This window comes from Mesoplodon bidens (assembly GCF_964165515.1).
Source record: "Mesoplodon bidens genome assembly, chromosome: 4".
Classification (NCBI taxonomy): Eukaryota; Metazoa; Chordata; class Mammalia; order Artiodactyla; family Ziphiidae; genus Mesoplodon; species Mesoplodon bidens.
In genome coordinates this window covers 163,558,053-163,573,765 of record NC_138160.1, presented here as the reverse complement: position 1 = coordinate 163,573,765, position 15,713 = coordinate 163,558,053, and the positions used below count along the sequence as shown (strand labels likewise).

Here is a 15,713-nt window from a genome sequence, read left to right as displayed (position 1 = left end):
GTGATTCTGGGTGGAAGCTCAGGGTATGACTTAGGATAGCAGATTGGTGAAGTTGCTGGGGTGTCTTTCTCTGAATGTCAGGGATGTTGACTTGCATCTGTGGGATGTGGCCTTGTAACTATGGGAAGCAGCAGATGCCAACAGTTCAGGGACAGGGTGCCCCATGCATTTGAGCATCCTGGGCTAGACACAAAGCCTGCTCGCAGCTCCTGGCCACAACGAAGTGCCCTCAGCACTGCTACTTTGTCACCTGAACTTGCTAGTGGCAGATCTCCTGGCCCAGGCCGAGGCCATGGTGACATCTGTTAACGTTTATTTGAAACACTTGATGGTTCTGGCTTGGTCTCAGGACCGCTCCGTCAGGCGTCCCTAGTTTGGCTGTGCCACATCGCAAAGCAAACCTATAAAACAGCAGCAAAAAGAGACCGGCTCTAAATCAGCTCGTAACACTTATGCTGAAACCCTTCCCATTTACAAGAGGGAAAATAAAAACCAACCCTAACCATTCTGGTTTTGCCCTTTCTCCCAGTGTAAGCCCTCCCTTCTCTCTCACACTTCTTTCATCCTCAGGCAGCCAGCAAGAGAATAAGCTGGTCCAGAACTTCCCAGACCATTGTGCCCAAGCTTGCCTGATGGCAGAGGAGGGTGACGGTGCTCCCCCAGAGATCCTGTCCAAGGCAAACCATGACAGGCCGGAAACTGATACGAGGTTTCACTCTCTCCCGTCATGTTGCTATGCTCATCTTAATATAGAAAAAGATGTTTTTACAGTCCTCGTCAGTTGCATCTCTCAGGAATGGCCTCCAGAAGTAAGAAAATTGACACTCCAGGGAAAGGCACCATGTTTACCTGGGGCTTTGCAAACACCCTTGTGCTCTAAACCCCAGCTCTGCATGTGGGCTGAGGTCAGATACCCACACACCCCTAGTTGAAGGTCATGTCTGCTTCTCACTTACCTCTTGATGAAAGATGGAGTCATGGATTGACTCGAGGAGGGGGGAGGGCATCTGTTGCACCCTCAATCACTTGAGTGGAATCTTTTGTATCATTAAAGGTAGTTTTGTGTGCTTCCCCAGGTAGCTTTTGGGGAGGAGAAGGGGAGGGGTTGGTGGAAGCAAATTGAACATGCCTTTGGGTTCCTTGCATGATTCAGCTGTGTGTCAGAAACTTCCAAAAGGGTCCATGAGCTCACCTCTCAGGCTTAATGTTCTACTGGGCCGGTGGGCACGAGGGGGAGGCCCAAATATAGAAACTGAGGCACTGCCTGCCTCTGCCAATACCGTCCCTTGTGTACCTCCTTCTCCACTCACAGGAGAGAGAGAGATGGCTAGTGCCTGAGTTATCGAGCTTGATAGTTAAAATATAATAGTTTTCTGTCAGGTGATCATGGAGAACCCTGTAGTGAGAGTTTAATGTTTTAACTGGGTGTGTAACTTGTAAACGATGGATTAGGAAACATACTTATCCTCAGTCTGGAGGCTACTGGAAGCTGGACCCGAGCATCTTAGGACGGCTTATTCGTTTATAACCCATCATTTCCTATTATGTATGCTTTAGGTAAGATTATGCTTCGACCCTGGAGTACGGAAGAATTGTTTATGACTCAAAATGAGTGGTGGAATGGGCCGCTTCACCCAGCAGTAGTGGCGGTGCACGTAGGGCTACAGGGCTTCTCTCCAGAGGTGATGATGGGTCTGCAACCATGGTGTGGGGTCACGATCTGGAGGGCTGATCTTGACCCCAGTGATCCCTTTCTCCTTAGCTTTAACAAAGTTGTTTTCTTTCTGGGTCTTTGTTTCCTAAGTAAAACCTGGGAGTATGATGGTTATCAACGTTCAGAAACTCCAAAGTATGGTGAGGATTAATTAATGTGTATAAATCACTTTAAAGATGAAAGGCAGTATAGTATTTATTACGGAGCTGCAGGGACACAAACAGTGCATTGAAAACACAGAGAAAAGTGCCGTCAGGAGCCACACGTGATTGTGCCTACCTAGAAGACAAGCCATCAGGTAGAACAGAAGGACAACATAAAAATCAAAGCCTTGGGCTTCCCTGGTGGCGCAGTGGTTGAGAGTCCGCCTGCCGAGGTACGGGACCCGGGTTCGTGCCCAGGTCCGGGAAGATCCCACATGCCGCGGAGCGGCTGGGCCCGTGAGCCATGGCCGCTGAGCCTGCACGTCCGGAGCCTGTGCTCCGCAGCGGGAGAGGCCACAACAGTGAGAGGCCCGTGTACCGCAAAAAGATAAATAAATAAATAAATAAAATCAAAGCCTTCCTGTTAAGGAGGCTGAAGTTTTTAAGGCCTGAGCCCACACTAGCTCGTACATGACCCTGTGTTCCACTAGAACATGACAGGTCCTGAAATTGAAGCGTCTACTGCAGGACATTTATGGACAGGCACTGGGTTCAGGCCTGCCAGGAACTGTGACAGATAGGCCAAATTATCCTCCTTGCATGTTGAAACCTGCAAAGTCTTTCCAGAAATGAGCAATTTGGAAACGTTCAGCCCCATGACAAATTCTTCCATAGACCCAGCCTGTGGGTGGGTGTAAATCAGCATAACGCCAGCCCTCTGGCAAAATGGAGGATGTGAGCCTTTACCAGCTCGGGAAAGGTCCCCCAGTTCCTGTTCACACAGCTGAGGTCAGAGATCTTTTATGATACACTCTTCCAGCAGATTCTCCCGATGCCAAATTCTCCCAGTGTACAAAACATCCTAAAATGAATTACTCTGAAAAGCTGCACAAACCACTAGGGGACTGTTTTGTGAGTTACTCAGCCCCTGGCCCAAATGGTTCCTAGGGAAGACGGGTTTAGAAGAATTTGGCTGTGAAACGCAAGGGAGCTTCGTGCTCAGGAAGTTGTCTGTTATCCTTGGGCAGCACAAGTACTTTCATTGCCTGCAACACCAAAAATCCCTCTGGATGCCTAAGTTTCTAAATCATGTAACCAGTGTAGTGTTTCTCACCTGTTTTATGCCAACTCTACCATGTTTTTATCCTTATAGGGTATATACAGTAACTGGTTAGAGCCTTCTATTTGTTTAGGACTGTAAGCTTTTCCATTTAAAGCACTTTTATGTTACTATTAAATTTGAACCACACCCCCAGCCCCCAACATACACTCTAGCAGAAAATGAAATTGGCGTATTATAATCATGTGATAAGAACTGATGCTGAGGCCCAGAGGGTTTCAGTCACATGGCTAGTTAGTTGCAGGGCCAGGACTAGGCGCTTGGTCTCCTGATGCCTAGTCTAGCATCTTTCCCTTGACTGCTCTTACTAAACATCACAGTTAGCCATGTTTCCCAAATACTGCATAAAACCTCAGTCATCCTTTTTGTAGCATCAATTCACCTTACCTAATTCTGTCCTTATTAGCAAGGGAGCGTAGTTGGTTCCCCTCCTTCCTGAATCGTCTTCTAACAAAGTGTACGAAAGCCACATCTCCTTGGTCTCCTAACCTGTCCTCATATTTCTGCTTTCCCAAATATCTTCTATTACAGAGACCAGAAAACTTTTTCTGTCAAGAACCAGAGAGTAAATATTTTTGATTTTGTGGGTCATACAGTCTGTTACAACTTCTCAACTTTGCCCTTATAATTCAAAAGCAGCCACAGACAGTGTGTAAACAAACGGGCATGACTTCGTTCCAGGCGTCTTTAATTATGGACACAGAAATTTGAATTTTATGTACTTTTCCTGTGTCATGAAATGTTATTCTTTTGATTTTTTTCAACTGTTTAAAATGCAAAACTCTCCCCTAGCTCCATGTGCCGTTGCCAGAGTTTGCCAACCCCCGTCTGATTGTATTACTGTTCTTTTCCTAAGAGTACCTTTTCAGAGTGTTTCCACCTTTATCAAAAGAAAACAAACAAACAAACAAAAACATAATGCTATCAAATTGGCTAAGAGTCCACACATATGTCCACTGTAAATGGAGCAGGTGATTGCCTGCAATCCCGTTACATAATGAATAATTACATCTGATTTTTGACCCAAACCAAAAGTAGAAAAAGCAAGTCCCTTTTCTCTTTAAAAAAACTTTCTATAAGATAAAAATTTCCATCCCAACAGACTGCTTGAAACACTGCCCCAACTCACGGATGGAGTAGAATCGCCTAGGAATTTTGCCACTTACTCACTTGTCCTCAATCTTCAGTTACCATAGGTGTCCCTGCAAAACGATTGCCTGTTTTTAAAGATGACTCAGTGCCTGATGCCTAGTTTGTTGAGGTTTTCTAACGGGTCGTAACAATGCTGGGTCCCTGAATGACATCATTGCTTTCTTGTCCCAGGTTAACATTGGCTTGATCTCATTTCCTTAAAAGGCACCAACGTTCTTGCAGGGCTACCCCCCATCAAGGAAGAAAGAGGCTTGCAGTGTATGACTTTGCTGTTTAAATCCAGATAATCCTCAAAATTCTAAGATGAGCATCAACAGAACAGTTCAGCGTGACACAGGATTCAGACCGTCACCCCTGAGTTAAAAACAAGTCTTCTGTCAAAAACTCTTCACGTGGCTGAGAAAGGAAGGGTGGCAGAGAGAAAGATAAGAGCATTTATGTCATCCTAAATTAGTTTTTAGCTCTTCAGATCCCTGCCAAACTAATATATATATGTGTGTGTGTGTGTTAGAAAGTCACCTTGTCTCTTTTCACTACAGTAATTCCTGCCAAATATGAAATACTGTGTTTTAAGTAAGCCGTTCCCTGCTCTGTCTTCTGCCACTCTCACTTTGATCTGGGAAGAACGCGGGCCGTCAACATGTCAGGATGTTAAAAGTGTGGTAATTTGGGGTGCTTTCAGTTTCTTTTGAAAACAATGAGAGATTATTTTCTATGGAAACTAAAAGCCGACAATGTGTTTAAAGTTGCTACACTTGGAAATTGATGTGTTGAGACTCACGCTGATGAATCCTGCGTTCTCAGCTGCTATTTTGTGTATTCCCATCTTGCTGAATAGAGCAGGTTTGGGGGGGGGAAACATAAAGAAAATGACAGAAACTGATGAGAACAGTCAGTTTAACCTGGCATCCTTCATGAGGACAGAGCCTAGGAAAAATGTCAGCTCTCTCTTTCAAACTCACTGCTCTTTGACTATCCAGAGAAACACTAAACCTTCCCCTCCTGTATGAATTCCAGATTATATATTTATCTCCCATTATCTAAAGGGCAAAATGCTAATGATGATGTCTGAACAATCCGGCAAATAACATTTCCACCCAATTCCCCGGCCCCAGACGGTCCAACCTCACAGTCAACCACACAGAGAAAAAGAGAACTGCCCACAAGTAAGTCAGGGGACCCAGTTATGTTACCCATTCCATGTTAGTAGCAGACTTTTTATCTAATAGATATGCTAATGTACTCTTAACCAGATAATAAAATCCTGTCAGTGTCTCCACACTGGTGCGTCTCTGGCAGTGGGACTGCCATTTCCTAATGTATACCTGATTTCAGAGGGTCTGTCGACTTACAGAAAGTCAATTAAGTCATTAGGTAGGTCTTCATCACCTAGCCACCACGTGGCAACATTTGTATCTCACATTTGACATTCAGAAAAGATGAGTTCCTCTGCTGAGGGGACAGAAGTGGTTTTGCTTTCCTCCCCAAGGTGCCTGTCAGAAATCAAAGTAGTCAGGGGTCAGATGGAGGGATACGTTAGGAGTCTGAGATTAACAATACACACTACTACATACAAAATAGGCAAACAACAAAGACCTACTGAATAGCATGGGGAACTATATTCAATATCTTGTAATAACCTATAATGGAAAAGAATGTGAAAAAGAATAGATATGTACATATAAATATATATATGTATATATAATTGAATCACTTTGCACCTGAAAGTAACACAACATTGTAAATCAACTACACTTCCATAAAAAAATAGTAAGAAATAAGAAATCAAGCTAGTCGGCCAGTACAGGGCTTTCCACCCTCATGGGTGGACTTGATTGGTGAGAACAAGGACACAATTTTTGGTTCCAACTTAATAGAGTGTCTTAATGCAAAACCAGGAAGGAGGGAGTAAGTGCTATACCCCAGGTTCCCAAGGACCACAGTAAGGAAATGGGATACTGTTATCATCTGCCAGTCCAGGACTTTGTGCCTCCACGAAGAACGTGTCGGGTGGATGAGGATGGAGTGTCCACCACCTATCTGTCCCTGGAGTCACCATTCAGTTCTGTCCTGGACTTCCTCTGTAGCAATTCTCTCTCTAGTAGTCATTGGTCCTGAAGCAGTAATGAGACACTGTTGTCTCTGTCTCCACACACTCTGTTTATTTGTCTGGATCACTTAGAGTGGTCACCAAGCGCACAGATCCCCATTTCCTAAGTCTTTCATGTGTTCATTTATTTTTACTTGTTTCATGATTTAAGATTCTGGGTGCAGCTTTGAATGTACTGTAAATAGGTATTATTTCATTCTACATTTTACCTATAACACAGTTGCAGAGGTTCTCGCCCTGCCTTGGTAATTACAAAAGAAACAGCTTGTTGTAATGGAAAGCACATACTTGGGCTTTGGTGTCAGAGAGACCTGGGTTCTAATTCTGATGTATATACTTAAAAGCCATAGGACTATGGGCTTGCTGTTTAATCTCCCTGCACCTGAGTTTCCCATACAAGAAAGCAGGGATAACTCCTACCTTATAAAGATGCGTCAAGTATTCCCTGAAATGATACATGCATACAGTTTTCTTCAAATCCAATATGTCATCGTGTATGAGAAGTGTCATCATTGTTCGTATCCCCAAGGAGAGAAAAGGTTATCCGTTAAATATGGCATGATTCCTTAGCATTTATACTATGTATCTTTAGAAGGTAGACACAGACCACCTGAACTGATATACAACCCTGTGTATAGATAGGTCCACAGTCACACCAGCAGACCAGTGTGCTGCCTGGCCAGCCTCAGTTGTAAGAAAACACTAATTTTGAAGGAGCATTCTGATTCCAGAGATGTGAAAATGTGAACAAAATTTGAATCTTAGAACTGGCGAAATATGGTGGTACCTGGCATACAGTAAAAGCTCAACTAGAAGGAGTTATTGTGATTATTGTATTGGTTACCATACTCCTAGGGCAGGTCCAGTGAGAAGCCTAGAACAGGTCCTTGGGTCATTGTATCCTCAAAACAGTGCCTACCACCTTGTAAGCAATCAATAAATATTTGTTGAGTGAGTGAATGCTCGTTAGGGTTAGGGCTGAGTTGAACCATTAGTGGAGGGCACTTGTCAAGTACCCAGAATCCCTGATTTCTAGTTTTACTAGTTCCCCATGTCAGGGGAAGTGGCTGGTTCCCTGATGTTGTAATTGCCTCTGTTCCCAAATTGCGTCTCCAAGTTAGGAAGTGTTTAGGCAAAGGAACAGTTAAGTTAGGTGGTCTGTGCAAGTACCACATTGAAACCCTCTAGCAGGAACCTGTGATTCCCTGAAATCAAGAGAGCTAGCTGAGTGCAACTGGGAAGCGTGTGTGTCTGGCACACGACCACCATTTGGCACTCATGTTACAAAAGTGTAGCAGGATTCAGTTGGAGTTCAAGGTGAAGAAGCAAATAATGGCATAAATCTGAAAGTCTGCTGGCTGCTTCTCCGTAAATGAGGATGTGCTAAGAAATGAAAGCAATTGCTACAAGGCAGCAAGTAGAGAAAGGAACTATTATATGGTGAATTAGGTCTGTGTACACAAGCCATACAGAATCTTTTGTGCTCTGCAATGCCCTGTTTAGCAGTGTAGCTCAGAAACTTGACCCCAAAGCAAACTTTTAAAACATTCATATTTCCCTTGAGGTCACCTTAAACCAGACTTCTTATGTCCTTCATGGAAAATGCCTGTAGAGAAAATTCATATCTTGGTTGTAAAGAATAGACACTCAGAATTTTTGCCTGAGCCCTTCTGTCATGAAATAAATCTTTTATGAAATTGATGTCTCATAATAAGATACCCTGCATTAGGAGAGCAAATGGTCCATCAACTATATTAACATATTTAATATTACCATAAAAAAGAGGATAATGCATTGCACGTTCCACTAATTTCATTTTTTATCTTAATGACGTCTAGCCTTAAATAAATACATAAATATCAGAACGTTTCAGAAAATAGTCCTAAGCTACATGTTGATAAGAAAAGAGCTTTGCAGAAGAAAATAATATCCTCCCTTCTTGGAGAGAGAAAGGAAGGTATAAGATATATAATATGTAGCATCTTTCAAAGGCGTTTTCTTTTCTTTTTTTTTTTTTTTTTCCTAAAAATCAGAGCTATGGATGAGAAGGGAGGAGCTTTGCCTCCAGTCTTTACATTTCTTTCATCATGACTGTCTGTACAGCGGTTAGGGAAGGTCCTTCCCTTGGGATGGGTTTTCACGGGAGTTAGGTCATTTACGGGAAGATTTGTGCAAACATATACGGCACTGCCCTTAGGGACTCTGATCTTTGTAAAAGAAAGGTATATTGCCTTGCTTTGGCCTTTGCAGTCATGATGTAATTCTATCAGTTTGCTTACTTACGTTACACCATGAACGTTTTAGAGGCACGTTAATGAAGTTTAGATTAGGCTTGGTCATATTCCACAGGGAAAGGCAGTGTGTCAAATGCTTTCTGTTCTTCAGACCATGAATAAACAAGAGGACATCTTTCAAGGAAGTTCAGTGTGCCCTTGAGTTAGATGCATTTTGGAAATGGGCTTTAAGGCTCCCTTATGCCCCCAATTTTACAAACATTGACTTCTGGGGTATTAGCTAAATTAGAGTACATGTGTTTCATAAGATGATTTGTAGACTTTCTGAATCTCAAGAGAATTGTGGGGTAAAGACTTTTTTTGCCATGAAAAAAATTCTTATAACTTTGTATATTAATTTTATGTATTATTAATTTTATATTAATTTAAAATTTATTAAATTTATTACATTAATTTTATGTTTTTCCATTGGGCAAGAAATGTTATTTAGGTGAGTTACCGTCTGGTCACATTGTATGTTGGAATCTGCTGATGAGCCTCGGATTCTAGGACATTTTTACTTGAAATTTTTTCCTAGACCTAGAGTCTCATAAGTAACCCCGTAAAATAGTACAGTTAGTAGGAAAGCTTAGAGCCTGGGTAAGTTATGTTTTGCACAACGCGTGCCGTGATGTTAATCAGATACATAAAACAGTGATAGAGGCATCTGAGTTTCAGTTTTTCCCAGATCCAACAGGGAACAGAAGCTTTTATACTAAAAAGCTTTGTATCAACTCGTCGGTATGAATCAATGCTCAACTATCCTTTTCTTCCCCTAGAAATGTGGAGTGGTCTAACCATTCTACAATAAGAAACTGAGGAGATTTGTGTCAATTTTTATGCAGTCTGGTTTTGTCCAGTGAAGGCATAATCTCCTCCTGAAGTTACTTTAACAACCCTAAAGCTCCCAAATAAAAAAGCTTACACTTTGTGGGACCACTCTTTCTTTGAAGAGCCAAAGAAAGAAGAATAAATACTAAAACGAGTGGGATGAAATTAAGGCGAGAAGTAAGAACAAGGCAGAAGAAGCTGTGACTAGAATAATTAGAAATGTTACCTAGCAATGCAAACTGTGAAGTGCCATGTATCAAGCAGGATAAAACATGGCACAATCAGAAGACACAAGTATGGTGGAAAAATGACACCCAGCATACCAAATTACACATAATCTTCTGCACAATTTCTCCAACCAATACATCCAGGCAAGGTAATGAGATGAAGAGCTATCCTTGAGAATTGCTTGGAGGTGCTGTTTCACCACCTCATCTTACATCATTAGACTTTTGGTTCCCTCATGAGCCACTTAGATAAATAACAGTAGACAGTTCGACATTTATCCAAATAAGCCAGAAAGCTACCATGGTAAAGGAAATTGAATTTATAGACACGGTAGGCTCTTGCCTAATAGACAAGTGCAATGTGTTCAATGATGAACATCAATCTATATTTCAAATACAGTGTATGAAGGGGGGCCTCTCAAAACACCTCCCTCCTACACAGTCATTTCTCACTAAGGTTGGTTTATCTTCCCTTGTGTCTGATTGATATCCATGTAATTCTGCTACCATCTCTGCTACTGCAAGTGATGTAAGAGATAGAAAGAATGAATGTGGGTGTTGGTTCCCAGGACAGCATTAAAAGTTGGGGGTTAGGAATCACTTTTGTCTTTAGAGTGTTGTCTTTGGAATAACCCTTGAAGCCAGAGGTCAAGGATGTTTGATTTTCATCAAGTGAGGGCATTCTCCAAAGTCTTCTTTTCGATCTTGATCAAAAATCAACATGAGGAAGGAGAACTGTTTTTTATCAGATCTTTTCTTTGCCTTATTTTGTAATCTTCATGGTGTAAAAAAAAAAAAAAAAAAAAGGTCCAATAGAGACTATTTGAGGTTACCCTTCGATTTTAGCTCCCAGTCCAATTCAACGGATTTATGAACTTCCAACATTTAGGAAAGTTTCCTAATTCCTCATTGGGCAGGTCTTGGTCTAAGACAGGACATGGATATGCCCAGGCTGATAGCCACTCACTATTTACCCAAGTCCTGGCTGGTGGTATGGGGACAGAGAGTGGAGCAGTGAAAGAGAAGGGACCGGAGGTCACCTCTTCTACTTGGCATGTGTGTAAATGATTCCCACACACCACTACTCCCCCAGACACTGTCCTGAATAGTCTGGTCAGAAACACTTTCTATTATGTGCACATTTTAATGAACTGTTTTGACATGTAAATTTGGTCTGACTTTAAGGAAACCAACTTCCAATCCTGCTTCTAAAGTTTTGCTTTTTCACAATGTTTGCTTTTATCTGCTCGGATACGAATGTCTCTGTTTCTCTCCTCTCCTCTCCTCTCCTCTCTATACATATTCCACCTTTAAGTATCCTTGGGACAAGTCCAGATTTAGCTTGCTCTGTCAAGTTTAATTTTTTTAAAGGAATATACATACATTACAGTTAATTTAATTTTAGTCTTTTAAAACATGTACTAGTCTGCCCATCTGTGGCTTTTTCCCAACTCTTGTGCACCACCGCCTTGGTTCTTTAGGCGGAGGTCATTGGGGTGAAAGTGCTGCCTAGGCTGGGGCCTCTTCTGGGAGAACATATCTCCATTTCTTTTGTAGGGATATAGATGCTCATTGCATGGTATTTTATTCTTCTCATCAAAACTGACAGGAATAAAGCCTTTTCGAAAGGTCAGTTGACCCAGCAGTGCTATCTATCCTTATCATAGGAAAATACCGATGGCTTATTTTAATGTCAGGGGAAAATTGGAGAGCAGACCCAAAATATCTGTGACTAAATTTATCTCAAAGGAAGAAAAAGAATCGTCTGTCATGTATGTATGACTAAGGGATTTATTAAACAAGCTAGGTACCCCACCCAGGGAGAATGCTGTTAAAACACGAAGAAGAAGGAAAAAGAGAAAACAGAGATCACAAGAAAGCCACGCCTGAACTCTTCTCATAATTGCATGTCTGAGCACCCTGGCTAATTTTGCTCACGCCCTTTGTGATTCTTTCTTCACCACACACTACTGCTGCCTTATCCCTAACTAAAAGCTTTACTGTGCCTGTGTGTCCTGCCACATCACAAAACAAACGAACTAAAACCTGGCTAATTGAGAAGATACCCAGAGTAGACTGAATGGGCTCTTGGCTTGTCATATCCTTCAAAACGCATTTACCGGGTCGGATATACCACAGGGGTTTTCTTCCAGGGCCTGGCTGATCTAGAATCTCTCTTGGTGGAAATGTAAAGAAAGAGTCCAGACATAAAAAGGAACTAGGTGTGAATTGCAGAGAAATGGAAAGGATTCTTTATATTGTGCAAACGCGATCCAACTGTGGCTGATTTTCTTTCACGTGAAAAACTGGGGGGCAGACCCTAATGGCAAAGCATGTGAAAAACATGACAGAGGGAGAAAAATGTAAGCGCCACAAGAAAAAGCAAGCATGCACAAGAGAGAAAAAATATGGCGAGGCATCCCTTTGCGTAACGGTAGTGTATATGGCATATACATTTTTTTCCTGGGAAGATAAAGGGTGCAGGAGGCCAAATGAATAGCTAGAGAGAATTATCATTTTCACTGGCTTCTGTAGAACAAGAAACAACCACACGTTCACTACTGGGCTAGTGAATAAACGGAAGCTCAAGCCTCATGGTCAGTTCAGAAAATCCTCTGCCTTAGATTAAGCCGGGTCTTATTTTTCCACTGGATGATGAGGCTGCAATTTTAGCCCATCTGTTCCCAGCCCCGTCCCCGGCATTCTCAGGGACTGCATCCACTCATCTTCGAAAGCCAAAGAAAAGAGCATGATGTGAAAGGGGGAAGTAAAGCCGGTGGCCCAGGAAAGATTAGTCTGATGCTGAGTGGGGAGACTGAAAATCTCTCCCCAGAGCCCTGTGATCGCGTGGGGTCCTGAGGTTCTCACGCGCAGGGGTGACCCCAGTGTCTTGACTGAAGATTTGCCACATATGCGTAAAGGTTCTCTGTGTAGAAAAGAATTTCGACTAGGGGCTTTAATGCGTTTGAAAGCGCATCAAGAGTAGCACCAACATGCTTTCACCATGGCCTTGGAATCCTAAACTAAATAAGAGAAAGACTGTGATTTGAAATATAATTCCAAATACTAACTGGGCCCCGCTGTCGCGATGAGTAATAAGCTTCAATAAATGGGTGACAGGCACAAGGCTCTTCAGTATGAAGAGTAGTGAGGCCTCAGAAATAGAAATAGGTTTTTCATTACATGAGGGATTAGGTTCATCCTGACTCTGGAGCCTGTTCCCAGGGTCACAGCTGCATCTTCGGCCTCCGGTCATATTAACCAGTAATAGTAAAACAGGCAAGCGTGGCCGGAAACAGCGATTTGTTTTAGGGAAGGGAGAAAGGTCACTTTCTCCCGCTTAAGCCTGGATTACCATTGTTTATGACACACTTTCCCTTAAACTTCTCTCCCTCGGTGCTAATGAGCTACGGTTTGAGTCAGGTCCCACCTGGGTGCTGCTGAAATCTGCAAGGAAGCCAGTGATGGAGACATTGGCAAGGTTTGGGGTAGTAGTTGCTGCTGTTTTATTTTTATCCACATCAGGCTCACCAGCACACACAGGTGTATTTCTTTTGAAGGTAGTACGAAGTTTTATTGTTTCAGGCAAACTTGGCTATCCGTTTGAGTCTTTCCTGATACAGGAACTCAAAATTCAGCAGGCCCACCCCAGGCCTCTCTTCTTCTCAGCACTTCGATGTGTGATCAAGAAACTGATCTGAGCACGTCCTGTGTCTTGGCAGCCAAGGGGACCATGGCGGGGGATTGGGAGGGGTGGTCTTCAAGGATGAGTTTCAGTGGGGGTTTGAAAAAGGTTTGGGGACTCTGTTGTAGAAGAGCAGCGGTGATGAGGAGAGGGGTTATCAGTTTGGGATAGGTTTTCTTTTTCATGCGTTATCAACACAATTCCCTGCCTCTGTTCCTCGTGACCCAAATAATGACTCATTGAAACTTTATACATCCAGGATCATTGTTCGCCTGGATCAGGAAACCTGACTGGTAGTTGTAAGAGCTCCTCGTTTTAAGGGCCCGCTGGCATTGGAGCAATCCAGTGAAGAAAGCCCTGAATTTGGTTTAGGAAGTTGGGTTCCAGTCTGAACCCTTGCTAACTGGGTGCTTTGGGGAAAGTAGATTCAATGCCCTGAGCCTCCCTTCTTTCAACTATCAGGAACGTTTGATAATGGTTATAATGATGATGGTACCTTTTTTCATAGTCTATGGGAAATTTAAAGTAGATATTCATGTGTTTTATTATTATTGCTCTTTGCTCTTTCAAGAGAAAACACACAGAGATGCTGAATTGCAATTTGGGGATTGGGCTATCGAAGTTTAGAGAAGGAGGAAACCCCCAAGGGCTGGAGAAATTGAGGATGACTGAGTGGAGAAAGTGCGAGGCTGACCCAGTCCTGGGAGGATGGAGAGGAAATGAACTAGGAGTGGGCTGAGGAGTGTTCCAGGCAGAGAAACTGACAGCAGGGAAGGTGAGGGGTAAGAATTAATAGGGTAGATGAAGGGCAATGAGCAGCTCAGCTGGTGAGGGGAAGGATGCCGGCGGAAGAGCCATGGAAAATAGTAGGTGAGGCACAGCGGACCCAGGTGATGGATGGCCTAGAAATCTGGCAGGAGGTTTAATGTGATTAATTTGGCATCAGGGAGGTGCTTTAAGTTCATAAGCGGGAGTATAATACGATAAAATTATGACATGATATCGTGTCAGTTACCTAGTAAGATGCTCCATAAATATTTATTCGCTAATTGATTAAAGATGAAGATAGATTGGGAAATAAGACAGGAGACAAGGGAGACTGATCCAGAGACTCTGGCAATCACAAGTGAGTGTGTGAGTCGGTGAAGGCCCAGATTAGACGGGGAGCCGTGGAAACAGAGAAACAGAGGGAATCTGTGAGAGACGTCTTCCAGAGAAGAAAAAACAGATTTGTGATAGTATCTGTCGTGTGTTGACTATGGAGGTGAAGACAGAAATATCTAGTATGCCCATCTGGTTTCCAACCTGGATCCCTGGAGGGATGCTGTCAAGAATGAGGGAGCTGACAAATTAAAAAGTAACCCACCATTTTTAAAATCACCACTCACTCTTCTAAAAGCATGGCTGGTCAAAACGTTTTTTTTTTTTTTTTTCTTTTTTATGAGTGTGTAATTCTACCAGGGCTGCCACAAAGCCATTCTTTTTTAATGCACTCAGTAAATCTCTGTGCTGTTCTCTTTATTGTGAGAGGACCATTTGATCCAGTAAAACCCATCCAGACCCCTTCGGAGGCATTCACTTTGGATTTTGTATGGAAGTCTGGGGGGGGGAAAGAAGAGCAGATTCAGGTTAAAACTAAACTCTGAAAGGCTAACAAAATTCCTCCAAAACATAGTCCTCATATGTGGTGCAAATCTTGTGAACCAAAAAGAGGCATCAGGGTATACATTGACACACAGCACACCCATTTATAAATAGAAAAACGTGCTCCAGGACTTGAAGGCACTTGCCTTAGAAACGCAGACTGGTCCTGGGAGTCTGTACCATTGCCCTTTTTGATCTGGGGCAGTGAAGCTTACAAATGAAAATCTTCAAAGAAGAAACTTGCCTTTTGATCAGCTGGTTAGAGGCAGGTCTGAAATTATGATAAATCTGCTACATATTCACTGTATGAGCAGGTTTAAATTCTAATGTGTTTCTGCAAATGAGGCTGACTCACTGTACTCAGGCTGAAGGGTGAGATGGATGAAGTAGGTTATGGGTTTACGGATCCAGGCAGAGACGACCAGACGTCAGGGAATGAGCCTTTGCTCTCCTCCCACCAGCCCTCTCTCTGCACCACGCTCAAGTCTCCATTTATTTTCTATGCTTTAACATTTGACTGAAGTGCATGAAATACCCTGTCAGATGCTAGGGACCCAAAGTAAAGCATAAAACTGCATGATCACCTGGGGAATTTTAGAATTAGCTTCCAAACTAACCACCAAGATAATTTAGGCCCCAAAGGCAGTTTAGTTTCTGTTATCTGGATTGAGTGTGTGGATGATCCTAAATTTCGTTGATAATTATGTGTCTCTGCTTTCTTTTTCTCCTTCTTCTCCCTTCTTCTAGTCTCTTTTCTGCCAGAAGGGAGCAGGAGATAAAGCTTGGCTATGAAGCCAGACATCGCATTTCTGTC

At 42.7% G+C, this 15,713-nt stretch overlaps 1 protein-coding gene across 11 annotated transcripts in view; it reads left to right on the top strand.

Moving 5' to 3' along the window:
- TENM2 (teneurin transmembrane protein 2) overlaps window positions 1–15,713 on the top strand; it is a 536,125-nt gene that overhangs the window by 243,549 nt on the left and 276,863 nt on the right. The gene's annotated exons all lie outside the window — the stretch shown is intronic.